The sequence below is a fragment of the Eupeodes corollae genome, chromosome 3, assembly GCF_945859685.1.
Source record: "Eupeodes corollae chromosome 3, idEupCoro1.1, whole genome shotgun sequence".
Classification (NCBI taxonomy): Eukaryota; Metazoa; Arthropoda; class Insecta; order Diptera; family Syrphidae; genus Eupeodes; species Eupeodes corollae.
In genome coordinates this window covers 117,162,355-117,187,810 of record NC_079149.1, presented here as the reverse complement: position 1 = coordinate 117,187,810, position 25,456 = coordinate 117,162,355, and the positions used below count along the sequence as shown (strand labels likewise).

The window sequence follows — 25,456 nt, the reverse complement described above, 5'->3', positions numbered from 1 at the left end:
AATGCATCCTTAAAAAGTTACTGTTTGGTGTGGATTTTGGGCCGGTGGCGTTATAGGTACTTACTTTTTAAAAAACGATGTTAATGAGGCGGTCAACGGCGAGAGCTACATAACGATAATAACTAATTTCTTATGGCCCCAATTAAACCATATGGACCTAAACGACATGTGGTTCCAGCAGGACGACGCTATACGTCCCACGTAGTAAACGCCACGATTGACATTTTGCATGAACGGTTTTAGAGTAAGGTTACGTTTCGCAGGGGTGATGTGAATTGGCCACCAAGGTCATGCGATTTGAAAATGCTAGACTTTTTCATGTGGGGTTTAAAGTCGCAGGTCTATGCCGAAAAGTCATTGAAAATTAGACCACTGGGATCAGTGCCACCGCAAGTAGCTGAGGAAGGCATTTGAATGATTTCATATTCCACACTTAATGGCATACATGCGACTTTCACTTAAAAAAATAATTTAGTTAATACCTAACACACAGCTTGTTTTATTCCATTTCAACATGTACTCGCCTTTATGGAAAACCACCTCTAACCTTCGTAGTTTCCTTGTGAAAAACATATTTCTTACTTATTTAGACTCAATTTAAGTGAAATTAGAGGTTTACTTGTTAAATCCTTAAAAATATTAGATTAGATTCAGTTTTTCATTTATCTTCAGCGGGTTGTACTGTATTTTACTAAAGCCATTCGTACAAACTTTATATTTGACTTTACCTTACTTTGCACTTTTGAATTAGGCAACAAAAAAAATTCTATATCGATGGAAGAACAATCTCTTTTATTTTTGTATTCCCAAGAGCTTCCAAATGATTTATGAATGTCATCGTTTACTATTAGTATTCAATTTAAAATATTGCTTGCAAGCATGAGAGTTGTAAAGATACATACGCTTTTCAACAAAAAAATCAACACAACACACATTCTTGAAAGTTTTCAAATAAAAAATCCAAAAATGCATCCATAAGCTCAATATTTATAATAAATTAATGTACCAGCTTATGTTTGTTGCTTCTGTTGTATGTGCAACACCCGGAGGAATTGTAACTCAATGACGACACAGTTGTTATTTATATTTATTTTACCAATTCGGCATTATAAAAGTATTGAAGGACTTAACGATATCTTTTTGGGGAGGTTTTCTTTTTTTGAGTTATGAAGTGGAATTTTTTTGTTTATGTTCCCCCTTTTTCGTTATTTTTCAGGAAATTCTTTAAAATACATATTTGTATACCTAAGTTACCTTTCTGAAACAGAATTTTCAATTTGAATCCAAATAGAGGAGGTTTATAACCGGGAAAATCCTGAATGACCTTGCGTTTTATTATAAATGCGTGTGATTTTTACTTCCGAATTATTGCACACATTGATTTTTTTTCTTAAAAACGAAACGAAAAAAAACACTGCGTTGAGTGGATGAGATTTTAAAATCCGGATTTTTCGTTATAACTGCCTTTAGTCTCAGCTAATGTGTACCACATACATCTCTTCTTAAAGCCTTATTTAGTGACCCGATTAACTTTGAATTTGTTTAAGTACTGCCAGATCTGGTATTTTTATTTTTATTTTTTAAACGTATACATAACAATATATAGTAAGGTTCTCTAGCAATGGACATTTTGAATGCAAGTATAAGTCCTGGTACTGGTTATGAAGCACAAGCCTTAAAATTTCTTTCAATTTCTATGTACACACATGATTCCAATTTCCATTCAAATGCATTTTCAATAAGAGGTATTATTTTAAAATAGACCGCTATGTGGACAACTGTCACTTTTAAATCAGTTTTTTTTTGTTGAAATTATTGCGAAAAATGGAGAATCATTTTTTAATATTTCGCAAAATTAAACAAGTTTGGTAGTAGTACCCGTGGCATGATGATAAGCGCGTTAGACTATCATCCAGAGGTCTGGGGCAAGCAGGGATCAAGCTTATGCCATCTGAAGTTTTTTCACGGGTCCTGCCTCTTGCGTGGAATTAACAAATTATCCAAGAGTAGTAATTCTTGCCATGAAAAGTGCTTTCTCAAATTAGCCGTTCGGATTCAGTGTAAAACTGTAGGTCCCCTCCATTTCTGACAACAGTATTTGGACACAGGAATGGTTGAGAGTTGTAATTCACTGTTCTCAACAAACTGTTGCGCTACCCAATTCATTTAATGTAAGCGAGTTTGGTCATTGTACAGCACTTTCAGTTATAGTGACAAATTGGAGCTTTTGCTACTAATCTTCGATGTGAATAATAAAAATTGAAAATATTGATTCTTTAGCCCGTAATTCTTACGAAAACCCACAAGTCTGTCGATTGATGACATTAAATCATATTTTTCATAAGGACTTAGGTCTAAGGCTCATTTTTTTGTATAATATCAAAATGAAACCTCTTATTAGAAACCCCTTTTTTCATCCAATTAAAAATATATATGTGTGTACATTTATAAATGGTTTTATAGAAATTAAAATGATATTATTATATATATACTTGAAAGCTGTATTTAATGGAAAATAACAATTAATTTACCGCATACATGGAACGTCAAACCAATTATTTTTTTTTCCTGATTCTCATTCATTTTATTTTAAAATAATTTATTTCCTTCCTATCAGAAAAAAATCCCTTAGGGGAGCAAACATATGTATATATCAACATTTTACTTTTTCCATACAAAAATCGTGACTTGAATTTACAACAACTTAAAATATTGGTGATTTACTGGATAAAGAATATAAATTTTATCTTGCTTCAAACAGAATTGATATAAAAAATGTATGTAATAGATGTTATAAGTTAAGTACCTTTGTGTATATAAGATTTTTAAGGCTTTTTTTAATACCTCTACATTATTGATAAAATAATTTAGAAAACAAACAAAAAACACCCAGCTTTTTAATGCTAGATACACAAATGGTATTAAGTTACTTACATATACTTTGATATTGATGTCACGAAAGTTGATCTGAAATCAAAAAACAAAAACAAAATTTTAGGAGAATTTACTTTTAGTTTTTTTTTTCTGAATGCGAGTAATTGTGGTTTGAAAAATTTTAAAAGAAGAGAATATAAACAAAATTTTCAGAAAAAAACACAATTCTTCAACAAATATTCAGTTATACAAGAACGATACTGATTTCAAAAATAGACTTTGTCTTTTGTTTTTGAAGAGAGTAGTAAAAGTGTCGTTAGAGTCTCTGTAAGTATATACATATATAATTAACTATTTTTATACTGTATGTATATATTTTACTATAAAAACCCAATATTGAAGTTCGATATTTTTCAGTTTATTATTATTAGATCATATTTTCTTGTACAATAAACATCTTGCTTAATTTTTTTTAATTACATTTTATTCTCAATTATAAATTTGGACTTCCTGGAATCACCGTTCTAATAATTTAATTTTAGAGACAGTTACAGAAATTAGAAAACATTTTGAAATTACTGACACGATAAAATTTAAAGTTGTATCTTGGAATTCAAATTAAAAAGAGAAATGAAAGTTATTATTAGCACCAAGAAAAATACATACAGAAAATACTTGGTACTTTCGATATGTCAGATGCGAAGACATCCAAATTTCAAAAACCCAACAACTGATGATGAGCTTTTAGACGGCTATGAAATTTATCGAAAAGGTATTGGCTCACTTCTTTACTTATCAGGAAATACAAGGCCGGACATAGTAGCAGCTGTTTCAATTCTCAGCAGAAAAGTATCCTGTCCTACTCAGCGTGAACAAAGTTGAACGCATTTTTAGGTACTTGAAAGAAACTCGACAGCTAGAGCTTTGAGTTGGATGTAATAAAAATTCAAAACTTGTTGGATATGTCGATGCAGATCCGATGCCGATCACAATCAAAATCAAAATTTTGTGTATTTAAAAATTCTATTTGAATTCCCGAATATTGCAAGGAGGACAAAAGACAGAGTCTTTTAAAGCATTAAACTTTCGAGTTATACGATTAAAGAACGAATCTTTGTTTATGACAGTATGACCAAAACTGGAGTATAACTGGAGTTAAATTGCTAGATGATAATTTAATCAAGCTAGGATAAAAGAAATCTTTTATAATTTATACCCATAAACGCTCTAATCCTATCAAACGCAATGAAAAAACATTTAAATAATTTAATTTTAATTTAAAAACAAAAAATGTAACCTTCCCCAATAATTTACCCAAAAAAACCACACATATTGAAAATACTTTTCAATATTTATTGTCCTCTTAACAGCCCTTTTTATTACCAGCCTTTTTTGCCATCGAACTAAGCTTGCTAACCATCGTCAAAACCTATTTGATTTGGTTTTGGGTGACCCATTAAATGAATCTGTTTCCGCCTCGGGTTCAAATTGTCAATGTGTATTTAAGATTGTTGCCAAAATAAAATAGAAAGCCCATGCAAACATTTTGTATAGAAAGAAAATGAATGTTAGCAGAAATTACAGCAAAAAGTCCTTACACACAATTATTTGAATTTTTTTTATAGACCTACCTATATCTGGAGAAGCCATTATAGGTACAATAATTCTAGAATATAGACACAAGGAATATATATTTTCCCCAGAATGTGGCCCATCATTTCTATCTTCAAGGATTAGAGCTTCGAGGAAAAACAAAAATCTATTGGTACTTCCCCCCAAAGTGAAATATTTTGTAGCCCTCTTTCTTGAAAATACTCCATCGTGCCATCTTATACCACAACAAAGACAACGAGGACGAAGGACAAAAAGAAGAAAAACTGAAATCGAAAATGTTGTGCTTGTGTTTCCCATAAAATCAAGGAACAAATGGCTTTTCTTGAAAAGTTATTCCTCCTCGCAACTCGTACTTGACTTTGTTTAAGTGAAATTGAAAATTGGAAAATGCGACAACAGTAGGATCATTATTCCACTTCAACTATCCGAGTGTCTATGGCTTATAACAACTTAATGCTCAAAAATTATGTGCTAAGTTATTTAAAATTGTTAAATGTATTTTAATGAATAGGGTGTGTGCACTGAGTGTACTCTGAAGTTTATTTTGTTTTTTTGGGTATTGAGGTGACCAGAACACTAATTTTAATTATTTATAATTGAATGTTAAATTTTTGAATTGATACTTTTGCACTCATTAATAACCTATAGGAAGTTTTTGTAATCGGTTCGATTTGTTGAATTGAAAATTTTGACATTATTATTATTATTATTCGACAAAATATTGATGTCACCTGGAATAATTCACGAACAAAAAATAATATCATCTCCAAAATAATGTATTCAAATAAAAAAACGTTTTTGACATCTGGTAAAATTTAAAGAAGCATTGAATTGAAAGTTTGTAAGCACAAAATAAAAACCTAAACACATATTATTAAAAGTTGGTGAGAACAGATTTTTGACTTGAATGTCTCACGAATAGCTTTAGGTATTGATTTCAAACAAATGCTTCTTAAAATTAATAAAAACTTTTAGTTATTTTTTAGAAAAAGCCAAACGACAATTTTTTACCAAAATCAACAAAAAAAAAACTGATAATAAATGGGTTTTCACTTATGTATTATAATAACAAGGAACGATGTTAACTTAAATTGTTATAGCTTAAACAAAATATTGTTATACATATTTTGTAAAAGATATGGACAGATTGACATAAATGGGAGGTTATCAGAGTGGGTTGCATCCAGCCGCTTTTTTGTTTGTAAATTTAACACATTTATAAAAAGATAATATCTTAAAAGTGAAAAACACATTTTTTCTTTAAAAATAAAAAGCTATACACTTTTTTTTAACTGACAAATTAATTACGTAGTTGTCACAAAAATGGTAACCATGTTTTTACTCTCTTATATTTTTTGACACTACTAAATTTAAGTTTATCTTTATGTACACAGAACCCGTCCATCTAAATTGATGGGACTTTAATTATTGTGGCTAAAATAATAAAACACACACAAGATACAAAACAAACAAAAAGTACCTAAACAAAAGGACTATACGCTGCGGTAGCAACTGTTGAAATTGTTGGTAGGTATTTGATATTTCTCCAAGGACATTACTCTGATGTTATACCAGACACTTAAACATACTCGGTCGTAGTGTAGTTAAAACGACCTTCAAAGAAATAAAACAAATACATACATACATCTATAAAATGGAGAGAGAAAACTAAATTGAAATTGATAGTCTTTTGGTCCTGATAAATTTTATATACACCCAAACAACGCTATATAAAATATGGTCGTGTCTAAACCGAAAGTAAATTGGATTGCTTCTTCATATTGAAAGATTAGAAAATAAAAGTTAAACAAAGATATTATGAGTTCGCAGTTCGTTTATGCTTGGATTATATTGATTTTGGAATTTAAGTGTTTCAAGTTTAATTCTTTTTTTTCAATTTTGAAAAGATTCTTATCTATAAAAGAAAAGACATTATTTTTGTGTAGAACTTTTATAGAGTAGCCAAAAATAAAAACATAACTAAATAATTTTTACAGATTGTTATTTTAAAATTTCATTTGTGATGTTATGACCTTTTTTACATTTACATTTTTACATTTTTTCTATTGATAAGATGATAAAAAATTCCAAAAAGTATGTTTCGTTTGATGTTAGTCCATGTATCGATTAAAGCTAAGGAAACTTAAAGATTGGACCACCAAATTACTTGACATTTAGTACAAGACATTTTTTATGGTGTACTTTAAAATTTTTGATTGTGTGCTGAAAAATGTCGAATAATTTTGTGAGTTCGTTAAAAAATATTCATCGATTTTTTAACAGTTTTTGATTTTCGTCTGGGATAACTTTTCAATCATTATAACTCTTTGAACTTTTGACCGATTCTTAAATTTTCTGACAGTTGAATGAATTGAAATGTCTTTAAATTCTTAAATTATAAACTTTTCAAGACAAATTTCAAAACTTCTTGCGAATTTAAATTATTCAATTTAAAAGATTTAAATAATTTTGGTTTTTTGGAAGAATCTTATATTCATTCTAGGTAATCTTTTGAATTTTAATCATCTTGGATTTATTTTTTTTTGTGTAAAGAATAATTAAGTCATAAAAATAAGAGAAACATTGTGGGACGTATCATTTTATTTATATAATTGTTATTTTGGTAATATTTCGAAATAAATAAAGCACCTTTCAAATGTTTAGTAAAATAGTTTATACATATCATAGGTAGATAGGTTAGAATTCCGCTGTCAGGCAGGTTGATCCATTCAACATAGACAACGAAAGCCAACAATCCTGTCATCCCGACTAAGACGAAATAAAGAATGCCATATCTAAGCTGAAGTCTTACAAAGCCGCAAAGCTCTTTAAAGCAGCTGGAGATAAGTTGGTTTGGGGCATCAACTTATCTGTAGGATATGGTTGAAAGAAAGCATGCCCGATTAATGGAACCTCGGTATTGTTTGTCCGATCCTGAAAAAAGGAAACCCTCTAAACTGCACGAACTATAGAGCAATTAGTCTACTTAACATCGTTTACAAAATCTTCTGCTCCATAAAGGTCGCAAACAACGTAACAGAACCTCTCGATGTCAAAAAAGGTTTTAGACAAGATGATGCGCTGTCATGTGATTTTTTTAAGATCGTACTTGAAAGAATAGTGCAGAGCACTGGGTTAAACGGTTAATGAGGGCAAAACAAAGTACATGCTGTCGTCAATAAAGGACCTACAACACCGATGTCTTGCTCAAAACGTCACCATTGACAGACGTAAATTTGAGGCAGGCAAGGACCTAGGCTCCGCTGTAAACGCAGAAAACAACTCCAGCGCTGTGATCAAACGCAAAATAACTCTTGCTAACCGCTGTTTCTTTGGGCTAAGAAAGCAATTGAGTGGTAAAGTTGTTTCTCGAGGGATCAAAGTGTCGCTATATAAGACCCTCATCATCCCCGTCCTGCTATACGGTGCAGAAGCATGGACTATGACAAAAGCGGATGAAAGCATCTTGCGTCGTTTCGAGAGAAAAGTTCTTCGTGTGATCTACGGTCCCGTATGCATCGAAGGGGAGTGGAGGAAAAGATGGAACGACGAGCTGTACGGGCTGTACAGCGACGTATATTTAGCAAGAATGGTAAAAGTCTAACGGCTAAGATGGCTGGGTTACGTAGAGCGTATGGAAACTATTGCTCCGGCCCGGAAAGTATTCGAATCCACACACACAGAACAGCGCAGTAAAGGAACACAAGTGGAAAGTGACCTCACCCAACTTGGAGCGTAAAACTGGAGAAATCTAGCTGGGGCCCGAGCTAATTCGCCGGCCCGGAACCTTACCCAACTTGGAGCTCGAAACTGGAGACATCTAGCTTTGGACAGAGAGGTTTGTTGGGTGAGGTCCTAGTTTACATAGGACTGTAACGCTATCTTAAATAAGTAAGTAAGTAAGATAGGTTAGAAATCTTTCCTAGTAACTAGTACATTATTTAATATTTTGTACCTCAATTATAGCTCTGGTTGGTACTAGGACACTATTTTATGTTTCATCGGCTTCAATTTTCTGAGCACTGGAAAATTTTAGTAGAAGCGTTTGAGACGGTTTGAAACATATATTATGATTCAGTATTTCGTAGTAATGCCTGGGAAGATCCCTATGTAATTCGTGCATAAGTCACAAGTTCCAAATCTTACCAAAGGGTTGAGCAACATCTAAAAAAATAGCCAAGACTACTTGTTTTTCTTCAAGTTCCTTTTCAACCACATCTGTAATAAAATGTACTTGGTCTATCGTGGAATGTTTATTTCCAAATCCAAACTTAAAGTTAAAAATTACTCTCTTTTTCTATAAAATTTTGCTGATATTTTTCAGCATTAATTTTTTGAAAATAATTATCATGATTGTTATGTAAGCGAACACCCTTGAGATCAAGTAGATTAGTATTTGAAATTTGACCGTGGTTTCAACAAAATATTGTGTATGTCGGTCACTTTAACTTTTTGCACACAAAGATCCAGCCCTTTTTTTAATCTAGTATCATAAGCTTAAAGAATACTTATTTTCAAAGAACCCTAATCAATTATGTAAATTTAACTAATATTAACATTAATGCAGAACACTACATCATACTCGATCATCGAACTTCCACGATTATGATTCAAATTCAAATTAGTTTGAGTTCCATAAACCAAAACTTCTAATTTACATAATTTTATTTTATAAATTTCGAATAATAAAGTTTAAAATTAAGATATTCACACGTCAATTAAGTGCCAAAAATGTCCATAAATAAAAACATTTAATTAGTTATAAAACATAACTGATCTGCTGATGATGTTTCCTATATACTGTTATAAAATCAGGGCAGTAAAAATGTGAGATCATCATACAAAAAGGTTGGTTATAATATGAAAATCTATCCTAATAATAAAATCAAGCAAAAACATATATTTACTGTTAAACCACATCTAAAAATTGATCGTAAATATTTAATTTAAAAAAAAATAACCCCTGAAGCCATACCAAATATGTAGATACTAATATACCGTTGATTCACTTAAAAAATAAAAACCTGCAACTGAAGAAAGGTGTTTTGTTTTTTTTGTTTTTTCTTCTTTTCTTCTTAAAATTTTGTATTGGCTTCAAGTTGGTTGATCAACCTGTATTCAAAATATGTTTCCTCCTATAAGAAAAATTTGACAAAAGTTGTTCCATTGGTTTTTGATGATGATAATGATGATGATGATGATGATGACGATGATGATGAAGAGCATGAGTATAAATGGTACTTCATTTTGTATCGACAAAAATAAACCAAACCAGTTGTGAGTCGAACTTTTTGTTGAATGACGAACTGATGATGGAGAAATCGTTTGCTTTTCAGTCACCGCATGAGTAAAAAGGTAGTACACAAAATTAATCTTTTTCTTTTCTGTACTTTTCTGATGACTCTGACTTAATGAGTTTTTTGGCCTTCTGACAGGTGACCATAACAAAAACATACGACAGACCCACTTATTATAATATTGGTACACACAAAATGAAGGTATTGCAACCAATGCAAAAAAAAGAACTTGAACGCAAGGTGCTCTAAGCCAGCCGGCTGCCATTGATGTCTCTTTTGAAGTGAAAGTATCTATATACATAGGTATGTGTGGAGATATCTCAAAATTATGCGTTTCCCTGTCAATTTAAAATGTCAATGAATACCGCGACCATCATTCAACCTGACCCCTGTATACATGGTATAAAGGTATAATTGACGTTATAGTTGATGATGGGGCTAGAGCTTTACTGACCGTAAAAATCTCTAAACTGTGGGTGGTTTCACTTTTTCTTTCATCTATTAGATATTTATGGACATAATATAAATATCTACTAAATTGAGTTGAGGAAGCTTTTACAATTTCATTTATTTACAAGAGAAGAACAAGAAAGCGGTAGGTTAACTGCACGATTTTATAGTGATACATTTTAAAAACGAAATTACAAAGTATCTGAAACTATTATCACAAAGCTTTGCGATATCTCTACTTTTTAATATTGCGATATTTGAATTTATCTTAATTGTAGGTATTCAAATTTAGACATGGACACAATACAGCTATTTTCTACTATGATTCGAATGATTAATGTCATGATTTAAAATAACCTACGTGACAGAGCAATTTAATTTGATTTATTCATAACACAAAAAAAAAAACAAAAAATGGAATTCAAATTACCAATTTTTTGTTCCGGATTATTATTTTTTTGTTTATTTTTTTTTTCTTTTCTTTTCTTTTATATCATTTAGGTCGAAGTTTAGTTTTTTTTGTTGATAAATTGTGTTTTGGAATTTGTTAATGACCACAGTTAGTATTGTAGATATTTGTATTATGAGTCTTTCTTTATACGTGTGATGTTCACTGGTTTGTATTAAAGTTAACTAATAAATATTGTGTTTTATTTGTCCAAGCGTGTTATGAATTATAATAGCACTATTAAATGGAAGTCTAATCAGCAACTTATATATGTATGTACGTTTCATTTAATAAATCAGTGAATTTCTTAAGAAATTAATTAGCTTTGTCACTTTTGTGAAATTGTAAGATTTGTGTCTTTTTTATTGTTTTTTCAAAAAAACTAATTTAATATTACATTCCATAATTTGCTTGCTCGATAGGGTAAATAAGGGTGTCTCAATATTTATGCCTGGTTTGAATTTCTCGACATTTGTGGAGTAGAGAAATTGCTCCCAAACAAAAAGAACTAATCTATAGTTTGCTTAAAAGAGGTGACAGATGTGTAGTAGATTAGAAAGAACCCTCATCTCCTGAAGATTGTGAAATTTTGGTTCTCATTAGATACCTATCAAATTAAAATTTTTGCATTAAGCAAATGCAAAGGGATTCAAAAATATGTTCTCAAATTTTAAATGTATTTTTACTTGGTATATTAAGTAACAAGATATTTAAATGGTAGGAAAGTAAAAAAAAATTAATGTTAAGGCTAAGCTATTGGGTCGATTAAATTTAAAATTGGAAATTAAATATCTGAGCTTTTATTTTTAAAGTATCTCAGACTCAAATAAAGCGATTTAAATAATGTTTTCTTTTTCTGAACAAGCTAAATTGTCTTAAGAACGATAGTCAAAAATGTAATTTTTGTTTTAAATTGGAATGTGAAATATTATTTTTTTATTTATTCTTTTAATTTTAATGCTAACCAATTTTAAACTTACGTACAACATTTTTTTTAATACAATTTTGTTAACATTTGTTTTAATCAAATATTTTGAATTTGAAATCAAATGTAATTGAATTTTCAAAGCTCAAAAGTGACGATCGAATTTTTTTGAAATTCATTTATTTGATTCAAGACATTTTAAACTGTGTATACAATTTTTCTTAATGCAAAGCATTCTTATTTTTGTATTTGGGATACTTTTTTTCTTTAAATTAAGATGACTACAAATAATTTTTATACATATAATAACATTAAAATACACAAATACTGGGTAAATACAGCACTTAAAAAAACATAAAAAGGGTTTTATATGATAGATATGATTTATATTTTCAAAAATGTGACTATTACATTTTTTTGTAAATAATAACAAAAAAAAAACAGAACAAAATTATTCAAATTATTCAAACAAAATTTTAACTAACATCTAGTAAATTGTGTACCAAAATCCGATGCAAATTTTGTTTACAAAGTAAATTTCTACCAAATTAATTCAATTTCTCGATTATTCCACTAGAAATGCTGCTAAACTTAAATCAATTGATTGAAAACTTTTTGAATACATTTTACCCATTTATCAAATTTTTTCTAAAACAAAAAATTATTTAAATGAACAAAATTGAATACAAAATAAAAATTACCTGCATTAAACTTGCCTTAAATTTACTGAGCAACAAACTTCAGTGAAAAAATAGAATTGTTTTGCATTAAAAACAATTCAATACAATATATTTTATTTTTTGGATTATGGAAAAATTCAAACTTAACAATTTTCTGCATTAAAAATTCGATGGAAATTAAAAATGTTTATGGAACAATTAATTTTTGCCTTTAGAATATCCATTATATTTTTTAATAGCAACTTGTTCTTGGGCATTAATTTTATTTCTTTTGATAGAGGACATGGAATATAAAAACACCTTCCTCTCCATTATTTAATCATCTTAAACGTTCAAAGGAAATTTATGTGTAAGGTTCCTATTCATATTTTGTTAATGTTTTGAATGTTCACTATGCAGAATTAAAGAAAATTTTTAATTTAAATACTAAAAACAAAAGTGAGTTTATGTTTGAATTTTTAATTACTTCCTAACAAAAAAAAAACTTTTAAATATTCCTATAAACTGGATTACATTACCTCTTTCTTTTTTTTCTATTGTTCCAAAAATATATATTATTTTGTAAAAAAATGAATATATACCAAATAATATTTCCTTTGTACTTTCTTAACATACATAAATGAATAAATTAGTTTACTTCTACGACCGACCCTAACCTGAAAGACTATAAAGCTAGAAAATCATCCACAAAAATCCCCAAACTCCAAAAATAAAACTTCAACCTTTTTTTCATACACCACATCCCAGTTGTTCGGCTCGTTAACCCGGTATTGTTTTGCTATTGCAGTGAGTTGAAATATTTGTCCTATATTTTGTTGTTGTTGTTTTATAATATTACATATCTACATATTCATCCCCCATGACATATTTTTGCCATATCAACTCAAGTCAAAGACAACCACAGCTTCCATCATCAACATCCAATCTCACCTATTCAACGAACCATCGCTCGCCGTCGTCGTTGTCGTCGTCTGTCATCGTCATCCGTCGCCGTCATTCGTCGTCGTTGTCGTTTCCTTCAAAGAATATACCATTATAATAGAGTACATAATTCTGATAGGCATCTATGGCACACAAACACATACAAATATATACTAGGTATGTTGGTAGATACTTTATAGAAGATATATCTGTGTAAAATCTTTAAGTTATTGTTAGAAGAGAACATGTTGTTAATGAACAATACGTTGTACACATATGTACTGTACTGTACGTATGTTAGATACCGTCCACATGTCATCGTTTTGTTGGTTGAATAGTATGGCAAAGGGTTTTTCTTTTTTTTAATTAATAAATATACCGTCAGGTGGTGCGTTGGTTTTGGTGAGGGTGGTGTTGCGGGTGATTGAATCTATTGTTTTATTGTATCTATCCAACAACAAACCCACAAATTAACAGATAAGGCTTTTATCCGATTTCATCTCTCTTCCTCTATCTATCTATGTACATATGTATGCATATAAACTCATATGTATGTGTAAAATTGTTTATTTTTTTAATTTCCGGTTAATCAGTTGATAACATTTTATCATAATAAACAATATAATACAATGGGATCATCTCATCTCTTCTCATTTCATCTCTTGTTTGATGTGATTAGCGTAACTCGGCTAATTGTACCGCGGATGGTCGAACGACAAGCTGACGCGACGACAACAATACAATAAGACGAACCGATGCGGCGCGAGGCGAGGCTTAGCGCACCGATATCGCACTCTGTACCCACTTTATAGAGAACGTGTGCAATAGAAAGACCTTTGTCGGAATTTGAAGGTTGAGTGCTGAATGGATATAAGTTTCACTTGTATCATATATAAGCTATCACAATGGATATAATGTCTCTATTTGATACCGTTTATTCATGGGGCAAAATAAAAAAAATCGCAAGTGATGATGGAGCCTCTTAAGCGTTCATTGCATCTTTTTTATAAGTACATGAACCTAACCATAAGTAGGAAGAGTCACTTTATAAAACGCCGGCCTGTTAGCCGTCCGTTCATTGCATTGGGTGTCTCTAGATGGTTGGTTGATTTTTGCCGTGCCTCTAAAGACCTCTTATACAAAAAAAACGAAGAAAACAATTGTTTTGAAGGAGCTGGTATAGCAATCTATTCAAGTGGTAAATCGCACACCGAAAACGATGTACTACATTATAAAGTTGGAAGTAACATAAGTGTACTTAACTCAAGACGTTCATTAATCTATTGAAATATGAATATGTAAAAGAGAGAGGGAATGAATAGACATTTAGATTTGGCAAACCATTTATAATGTCAGCGATTTTATTACTCAGTTAAATAAACAAAAAATAATGATGATAATAATCAAAGTGACATTTTTGCCGTACTTATTATGTTCAGTACAATTTTCTTAATAATAATTTAGTTGTCTATCATCAGAATTTGCTGAGTAATATAACGTAACACTCAAACATCATAATAAAATATAGCTTTATCAGGGGTACTGTGGCGTATGTGGATTTTTTTTGTCAACTTTTGTTCGGTAATGAATATTTTTAACACGAACAAATTCTTAACTTATGAACGAAAAGTAATGATTTAACATTTTTGGTATTAAGTAAGTGATGTTAGCAGTATTAGTTCAAAAATGGGTTATCTAATAAGAAGTTTTATTTGCAATAATCCACTATTAGGGCAAATGACACTTTTAAAGATGTTATCTTATAATTTGACTACATCATTTTTAAAAAGAGGCTGGGATGCCACCCACACTGATAACTTCCCATCCCGTTTGTCGATTTGTTCTGCCTAAAAAAGGTTTGTAGGTTTTAGAGTTCTGTTAAAAAAGTTGTCAGTTAAATAATTCTTAAAAATTAAAAAATTACCAACAATATTTTGCATATGATGAAATTAAAAATCTATTTTTGCTAACGAGATTTTTACCAATTTTAGTAGCATTTCTTAAAAGTTTTTATTTCTTATATAAACAAATATAAATTGGAAGAATGAAAATAATTTGAAGTTAATTCGAACCGAATATCCATTTTTACCAAATTTGCGTAATATTTTTTGTAGATTTTATTTGTTATTGGAAAAACAGACTGTGGATTTTTTATAAAAATTACTGAATGTCGAAAACAATATTTTTATAAAATAAAAATATTTTGAAACAAATGTTTTTAATTATTGAAAATATATTTGAGTCAAAAATCAATTTTTATTAACTTTTAATATTTTTTTAAATTTTTTATTTTTTGTAAAAAACTGTCAATTTGATTTTTCTCAAAATTTTAACAGATGTTAAAAACGTTGCGAACGTTCGGACGTACGAACATGCGTACACACGTACGCACAGGCGTTTTTCTAAATAAATAAATTAGGTGGCGCAACATTCCATTAAAAACCAGGGCCTAGTGACTTACAACTCTCAATCATTTCTGTGTGCAAGCAATGTTGTCAGAGATGGAAAGGGACCTACAGTTTATATGCCCTATTCGAATGACTAATTTTACTCTTGGAGGATTTGTCAATTCCTCGCAAGAGGCAGTACCCGTGAAAAAAGTTAGGTGGCACAGGCAGGGATTGAACCCAAGACCCCTTGCATGACAGTCCAACCCACTAACCAAATGTCGAAAAATATCAAAATTTTCAATTCGACAAATCGGACATATTACAATGACTTCCTGTGGGAAGTTAAATATTACGGAATGTCGAAAATAATATTTTCCGTAAGATAAAATTAGTTTAAAGCCAATATTTTTAATATTTGAAATCAAAATCAATTTTTACCAACTTTTTTTTGTTTTTTTTTGTTAAAAAAATGTCAAATCGATTTTTGCCAAAATTCTAACAAACTTCAAAAACGTTATTCCCTCGAACGTATGGTAGTACGAACGTACGTACACACGCACTCACAGAAATTACTCTAAACATATTTTATTTCGACTCTACTGACCTTCAAGGTCAGTCAGGAAACGTCGAGAAATGTCAAAATTTGTACAATAAATTCATATGAGAACTCAGTACTTTTGGGTAGTTGTAAGGTACTTTCTCGAACAAAAATAATAAAACTTGTGGCCAACATCTGTTTACACAAATAAATGATGTGAAAGATCTAAAATGAAATAAATATCAATTTTAACTTTGTATTTTAAAAACTTTTTTTATTTGACCAGCTCTTACTTTATGTTTTTTAAATTTTAAAAATGCACAAAATAGTTGAATAGTTTATTTCAATTAACTTAGTTTTAACTATTACTTTAAACCAGGCACTTGTTGTTTAGCTGAATAAATGTACTTAAACACATTTTTCCAAGAAAAGAATATTAACGATAACAGTTTTGTTTATTTAGTGACATAGTTGGTAATTTTACCTTAGCCAAGTACATATTTGCTGTCACTTATCACATACAAAAGAGCAACTTATCTTTAATTTGTTATTGCTTTTTTGTATGTGTCGATTATTTTTACAACAAAAAAAAAGCTGTTTAAACAAATGGGTAAGGTTAAAAAGATAATATAAAAACTGAAAAAAATCGTTCGCCTTTATTAAAAACTTTTTAAATCGAAGAAATATATAAATAAATAATAAAGTCATAAATGAGTAAAAATGCCCTTATAAGGAATTTAAAATATTTTTTGTACATAAAGTACGGGTGTTTAGGCAAAGAAATGTAAGTTAGTAATACTATTTTATCTGGTTGCCATCTTGACAGAAGCTAAGTGATCTATTTTTAGCTTGGTTTGTCAATATAAAAAGACTGGCACCTTAAGGAAGCTTCCATTCCAAACTGTGCAAATTTATTTTGAAAATTATTTATTGAAGGAACAATTTGGAAGCCACAAAGTAACATAATACACCTGTGAATTAGCCTACATGATGGTGCTATTTAACACAGCTTCACTGTTTTCTGTCAGGATATGTGAAATCACTAGTCTACGCCCATAAGCCCGAAATTATTAACCACTTAGAAGATACAAAAATTGGAAAAAGTCATCGAAAATTGGACTTCAGGATTAGACTAGGTCTGTTAAAGCCTTGGCGGCCAGTTTAATGTCAGACGTTTATTTTTCGAACCAAGTAAATTTCATTGCAATTTAAAAAAATCATTACTTTTTGTTCCATTTCAAAGTTATACAGCTTTAGAAAAACACCCTTAAGTTAATAAAGTGCAAGCTAGCTACTCAACAACAATATGACTCAATCAATTTCAAATCGAAACTTTTTGAAGCAAAAGTTTTTCCATTTAACGAAAAAAAAAACACCCAAGGACGAAAAAAAAAACAACAACAGAAAATAGGAATCAACACAAAAAAGTCTACAACTAGATCATATAGACCAAACTATAGGGTACTATAGCTATGGCTTTACCTGCCTTTTCTATATAGTTACTCCGACTTGCTTACAGCATTTCACCAAAATACCATCCATCCGGTTGTGCTACCAAAGAATGTGCATCAAAATGGAAAGTTGCAGCTTGCAGCTACATATATAATTATATAGTGGAAAATCTATGTCCTTATTTTTTTTTTCTTCTTCTTCTTACTTCAATGCAGCAGAAGCTCATCTTCAACATCAGCAGCATCAAAAAAGAAGAAAATTTTCCAACAACAACAATACAATAAAAAAAAAAACGAGACTATTATGCAACCAAAGTCAATCAGCGGAGTTTAATGCCAAAGAGTCTATACCTGATGTGGTAGAACCGGTGACGAAGCGAAAGTATTTTCCAAAAGAGACATTAGTAGCACATTCCAAATAAAAATCCAAGATGAATTCGCTCATCACGTAAGTTAACTTAACTTGAAGATGCTGATTTAGATTTGTTTTTGTGCTAAAGCGATATTTGCTGGGATGAATTGCTTTGATAGGTTTTCGGGTCTCTGGTCTTGAGTCTGATGACTGAGTTCGAGTTGATTTGTATAGTTGCTATGGTATTATTATGTGAATCTACATCCTAGCCAGTGGTACGTATCTATCATTCTCACTCTTCATTTTCAGAATCTGAATTTTCTCACGTTTTCACTTTGTGCACGGACAAATAGAGTCAGTCAATAAAACAGAGAGGGAGAGGGAGGGATGGGATGGGGTGGTTTGGGTATAAAAACTACTTTATGTACGACGTCTGTACGCCATGCCATACGCCCTCAGTGGAGCTGGATATTTATGAAATTGGAAGAAACATGGAAGCTTGTTAGGCGTGAAATGGAAGTGGTGTTGTTGGTGTGGATTGGATATGTCTTGATTCTACGACTCCATCTCTGATGACCCAGTTGTTGCTGGATGATCTGATGTGATGGTGAATCGAATATTATACACTATACACGCCACCGCCGGCCGCCGCACCACCATCGCACCGACCTCACCGTCGAGATTTATAGTGAAATTTTTTGCAAACACATAGATAGACATCATGATTGAAAATGGAAAGTCAATAAGATAGCACGTTTCTATGGCGAATCACCGAGATCAACTTAATTCATATACGAACTACGCAGCAACTATACACAAATCACATATACGCACTTGTCATTTAACGAAGGATATCTCGGAAGGAGGAAGTTGAAGTTAAAGTTGAATGTGGATGTGGAATTGGGAGTGTTCTGTGATGCTGTGAAGCAGCAACATATTTGAAATTTAGATATGGAAATGTTAAATTTGTTGTATGGATCAAGATAAGGTAGATGATTTGTGTTTTGAGTTTAGAAACAGAGAAACTTAGACCAGGAATTAAGATAAAATTATATTTGCAGGAGTATCTATAGAATGCTGGGTCTTAGGTTTAATCTAGACATACAATAATATTTCATTTGCTTAGTTGTTATGAGTTTTTGAGCAAAATCCATTTTCTATACAAGTGGACTTTTGTATCTACAAGTTATTTTTGAAATGTATGTACATATATTCAATAAAGTAGAACAAACTCCTATTTAAGGTGAAAAGTATCCTTTGGTTTCAATAAAAAGTCAATCATCGTGAATTAAAAATGCTATCGACGTTTCGACAGATTTAATATGTTTGAATTTCAATATAATCGTCAAAATGTATGCAAATTTCAACGATTGTGTCATAAACGTAACATATTTTTCTAACTATTTTTGAACATAATTATGATTTCAAACAATTTTTCGAAATTTGTTCAATATTAAATAAGCCTTGACTTTTTCTCATACAAATTTAAAAAGAAATAATTATAAGCCACACATTTTGTGATACATGTTTACTATAATATATGTATCAAAAACTGTTAATATATATAATAATAGGGTATTTTTTAGTTAGAACATAAAATAAATTATCTCTTCAAATCAAAAGTATAGTTTTTATCTGATTTCTTAGACATTAAGGTAAAAAAATGTCAAGTTTATTTAAAAAAATATTTCGTAATATAAGAGGTGTATATCTTAAACGTAACTTTTTTTAATACCTACACTTTTAGGATACTTAGTGAAAATTTACTAATTAGTTTTTTTCACAAACATTGTCTGAGTTGGGATTACTTGTTTATATAGTCAAAACCCACAGAAACCCGCACAAATATATATTCAGGCGCCAAATGTATCAAAAACTCGTTAACTTAAAGTCATACGCCTACCATTTACAAATTTATTAATTTTTAATTCCTAAGGTATTCAAACATTTCTGAAAAAAGTGAGTTAATGTGTTGTGTCATTCAAACAACAAGAAATCAGATAAATGTATATATTGATATCAGCCAAAATTTAAAGAACAGTTATGACAAAATCGTAACATTTCAAAACTTTAAAAAATTTGTAATACATTTTGATTTTAGCCAATTTTGAATGATAGAAATTTATATTTTTGTTTTGTTTTTGTAATTCACATCAAGAACATAATATGTAAGTTAAAATTGTGACTTTCTGTGACCAGAAATGGGGGATATGGGATATTTTAATTACAAATCGTCCAACTATTTGTGACTGAAACAGACTTGACACTATTTTCTTTTCACTAAATTCTTATGTAATTTCGCATTTCTAGTTTATTTATTAAATTATTTTTTTTTTGATTTGAAAGATTTCTCCAGTTAATACGAATTTGATACCTTTACGACTCTTAAATGGTTTTAAGAACTTTTATTTATTTCAACACGTTGAAAGAATAATTCTACGAATTTTTAACTACTTTTTTGTTTCTTAAAACAAAAATGCTTTCCTACAAGAAAAAGATATTTGCACAGGGTGGTCCAACAGTTTTTTCATAATTTGATACAAAATTGTATTTTAAATTTTGTTGCCTTCATTTTCAAGAAGTAAGGCATGTTCTACAACTGAGTCCAAATGTCTTCTACGAATTTGTATGTATATGAATAACGCTCTATAAATAAAAACAAAAATTAGGTGGTGCAACAGTCCGTTGAGAACTAGGGCCTAGTAACTTACAACTCTCAACCATTCCTGTGTGCGAGTAATGTTGTCAGGAATGGAGGGATTCTACAGTTTTTAAGCCGAATCCGAACGGTTAATTTGAGAAAGCACTCTTCATAACAAGAATAAGCTGATGCTTATTTGAGAGACATTATATTTTATACTTAGCCCAAAAAATCTAGATAAATCATATCATGTAATGTTAAATTAAATTACTGCTGAAAAATTAAATTTAAAAATGTTATTGTCCCCTTAAAATAGCAAGTCACTTTTAACCCACTATGTAAACTGTGTACGAACATGTAAATATGATCCAAATTGCTCAAGGAATTACCCTCATTCAATATATGTATGTACGTATGTATAACATATTGTATGTAAGCCATCAGTTTAACAATACTCAAAAAATACAAAAGAATTTCGACATCGAGAAATCAATCAACTTGTATGCCTTCTACAATTTCAAATTCCCTGGCTAGCTGCTATAGTTGCATATAGTGGAAGCCAATTATTGTCGATTAATTACTTTCGAGCTCTGAATACGATATCCGATTTAATTGTTCTCAATACCCTCCATTGAATCATATGCTTGTATATATGTACACTAGGTACACACTACACACTATGACTTGAATACATACGATAACTGTTGTATATAGATAAGATAAAGTTTTTATAGTTTCCACCATACTCTACTCGTATGCCATTGGCACATTGCCACCCACAACCCAACTTAAAATATTTTATTTTGGTACTGTGGGGGGTGGGGGTATTTAAAGTATTAAAAGTCTTTTCGAATCAAGGTTTTTGTAGAAGTTTTTTTATTTTTATTAGTGAATTTTGGATTAAAAACGTCTACACCAAACATGCTAACGTTTGAGCAGTCTTTCGAATTAAGGGTATTTTAAAGGAGGGTATATAAAAAAGATTCCGTACTACGTCATTTTTTAGGGGTTAAATCAATGTGATCTCTAACTTCCGTGCATCTAAAAATATACTCATCTGTATTTTATGTACTTGATAAAATACACAATAGACAAAAAAACACGCTATGTCAATTAAGAGTGTCAAGTTATTAATTGTTTCACCCAATTAACTATAACTTAGAATTGTTATTATACTCTTTTCTTCTCTCTCTATTTTGTTGCTGATGTGTAGATTTTATAGGTATACAAAAAAAATATAATATCATTTTTTGATGAATATACCCGCTTAAAGTGTGTAACTCTAGCAATTAACCCCGTTTTATAAACTTGTGATACTTCCATCAATTTATTACGAGTGTGATGCCTTTAGACTTCATCAGATGTATAAATATGTTACTTTAGTTGTGTATGTATAGGTACCGTCATATGCCCTTAGCTGCGACATTCAACTTTCAACAAACAAGGTTCTGTTCAAGTTCAACATCAACAACAACAACAGAAAATACAAATTTAACAAAATAAAAGAACAAAATATTTTGTTTGTAATCATTTAAGTTTAAGAGAATGTGTTTTGTTGATAAGAATATAAGCGTTTAGAGGCGTAAGGGGGATATGAGTACAACACAAAAAAAGTTTTCCAGATTCAGGAATGCTTTATAGGAATTTGAAACGACCGTCGCGACGCTGCGGAGGTATAGTCGTGTCGTCGAGATAGATGGCATACAGCAGCGCAGCGCCAGCGTAACGAACTGCGCGTTATGTTTGTTATCTGTGAAGTTTATCTTCTCCGAAATATGAGTGTTGTGCAGAGAAAAAAAAACATCATCAAGTGTATATTTTTAATCTTCACTGCTGGAGGCGCATCATAGTGGTTCACAATGACTTTTTTTATGGAAAATAATCACCGAGCTCCATATTTCAACACTCCTATGAACTTTTTTCTCAACTCAATAATTAAAAAAAAAAATTCAGTTAAACTGTGTCTGTTTTTCATCAATCAGATTTCATTTTAAAGTTTTAGGGTTTTTCAATAAGAGGTTTTATATTATATTCCGGTATTTGGTCAAATGTCATCTTTTGACATCTCAAAATTAAAAACAACACTTTCCAACAATGGATTAAAAATGCTAAAAATTCACAAATAAAATAATAAAAATACAGTTAAGCGCAAAAAAAGGATTCCAGTTGAAAATAAAGCAAATAAATGTTAAATTAAAGAATAAAACTGAACTTTAGGTTTCACTGATTTTATTCCACAAATTTTCGCATTCGGGACCATAGTCACTGAGGCGTTAAGAAGAAAAAGGCATGTTTTTGACATCTTTGTCGACTCTCTATTGAGCGAACTTACATATTTTTTTATGATGATAACAATTTTTCGAAGGGTTTTTTTGTCCCTTATCAACCAAATTATGAATAACAACAAAAAACTGTTATTTATACGATTAAAGTAATAATTTTTTTTCATAGATTTGGTTATGTTTTTGGAGAACTCGTTATCGTTTATGTTACTCATAGATCGTAATACGTACGGTACATGACATGGGTAATGTCAACCGCAAACCACTTTTTATTTTAAGTTAAAGCAGTTTGTTGATAAGACGGCTTTGTTATCTTATCAGTTTATAGCCTTCTCTTTAAATAAAGCAGAAATACAAATATGCTTGTAGTCAGATATAAAAACCGAGAATTTTGATGTTTAGTCATTTGTTTTCGTCATTAATATACGTTTATGTTTATTCTCAACACTTACACAGTTTTAAGGTGTTTGTTCTTAAAGGATGAGGGTTATATTTGGTAAGGTTATAAAAATATAAAATCCATATAAGTACATAATATCAAAGGATGATTCACAAGAGAAATTGAGGCACTTCAACTTTACTTATTTTTCGAATTCGAATTTAAGTACAAATATGTATCGCATTGAAATAAAATGTACATGTATTACTTCGCTTAAACTTAATCAAATATAGCTAGGCTTTTAAAAGGTCTTTTTTTCAAAGCATTGTTAATATGTTGTTGTTTAAATATTTGCATGTAAAATACTCGTAATGTATATAGAAAATGCCATAATAACTTCAAAAATAAAAAAAAATTATATTTAAAAAAATTTAAATGATCAGTTGAAGAACTGCAAAAATTATTAAATCAATTGCAGTTTAAGCTCTGAAATAAGTTTGAAGTTAATATTTTTATTTGTTCCCAGCATATTTAAGCTGAATAACTCACTTTCATATAAATATAAATATAAATATAAATATAAATATAAATATAAATATAAATATAAATATAAATATAAATATAAATATAAATATAAATATAAATATAAATATAAATATAAATATAAATATAAATATAAATATAAAAATAAATATAAATTTAAATATAAATATAAATACACAAATATTTTATATGCATTGAATCCTTAAATTTGTTTCAAATAAAACTTAGGAACTAGTTTTAAGTATAGAAGAAAACCAAATTCCAAGCCATCTCTTCATGACATTTAAGTTTTTGAAGAAAATCTCTTCAATCGTTTTGCGGAATTTTTATTGAATCACAGCTTATAAATCACCGTACAATACCTTTCAATCCTTCATAACAATTTGTTAATTCGCGCAAGAAGTTAAACGATTAAATAAATACAATTATTTTAACGGACATATACTTTGACAGTTGACAACGGTGGCCAAATTAAAAATAAAACAATTTAATTTAGCCAAAATAATTGCACTTAAATGAAATAAGGTGTTTTCAGAAATGTCGAAAAAACTGCTATGAAATAGTGTATGCAAAGTAAAAAAAGTTGGAAACTAAAAAAAATTAAATCATACTTCTAAATATGTTGTCTAAAAAAAATTAATATAAAGAAATAACAAAAAAAAACAAATTTACAAATTTACACAGAGAAAATTATAATTTGGAAATTTGTTACATTACAAAAAATGTATTCATTCAAATAAAATGCATTCAAACAATTTTTGTTTTTATAAATTGTTTTTTTTTTAGACAAGAAATTCTTAAAAAACTAGCGTAAGTTTCAAAAACTTAAAAAAAATATCTTAGTAGCCCTATGCGGGTGCTCTAAGTTAATACATTATCTTATAAATACTGCCTTTCGGCCTAAGAACAATTTTAATACTAAATAACAAGAACTTATTCTAAAACCAAGAAAATTAAAAAAAAAACTTGGTATCCTTATCATTATTTTTTATTTTATATAAAACTTAAAACTAAATTTAAAAAAAAACTACCCATTATAATACTTAAGCTCCTTTAAACTAACCAAAACCAATAATACTACTAAAAAATACTTAAAACTAGAACAGCCACAGTAAGGGTTTTTGTTTATGTGTGTGTTTTTTTTTGTGTTTTTGTTTTGTTCTTTTTTTTTCTTTTATAATTTAGTCCGGCCAGTCCAAACTCCCTAGACAACTTTAAATGACATTCTCAACTGGTTCTCCTGCCTGACCCTATCTCTTCGCTCCGTCGCAATGTGACCCCTACACAAGCTTCAGCATGAAATTATCTTTTATGTTTATGTTGGCTCTGTTGTATAGAAACTGGTTGGAATAGTAAGGTTTGTACTCCGACGCTGGTTTTCTGTGTAGCCCAAGGTAACATCGCAGACATTGTCTCTCAAACACCAAAATCTTTTCTTTTGAGATGGGGCAACTTTGAACTATACCGGGCACCCATAGGCAATCATCGGCCGGATAAGCGGCATGTAGCAAATCACCTTTTGTTAAAAAACATCCGGCTCCCCTAGCTCTGGCCAGAGCAGCTCTCATATGTCTCCCGAAATACAAGTACTGATCCAAACCAATCCAAGGTACTTTACTACACTTTTATTTGCTGTCAATTTGGTCCAACGATCAATAGATTTGTCCAGTT

General features: G+C 30.1%; 1 protein-coding gene across 4 annotated transcripts in view; it reads right to left on the bottom strand.

Annotated features, from left to right (window-relative positions):
• Positions 1-25,456, bottom strand: part of LOC129952806 (uncharacterized) — an 84,285-nt gene that overhangs the window by 49,324 nt on the left and 9,505 nt on the right. For 3 of the 4 annotated variants that reach the window (XM_056065643.1, XM_056065642.1, XM_056065640.1), the window contains exon 2: positions 2,935-2,967. The exons of the other annotated variant lie outside the window; for it this stretch is intronic. The gene's annotated coding sequence lies outside the window, so the exon portion shown is untranslated. The remainder of the gene's footprint in view (positions 1-2,934; positions 2,968-25,456) is intronic. 4 annotated transcript variants of the gene reach the window in all.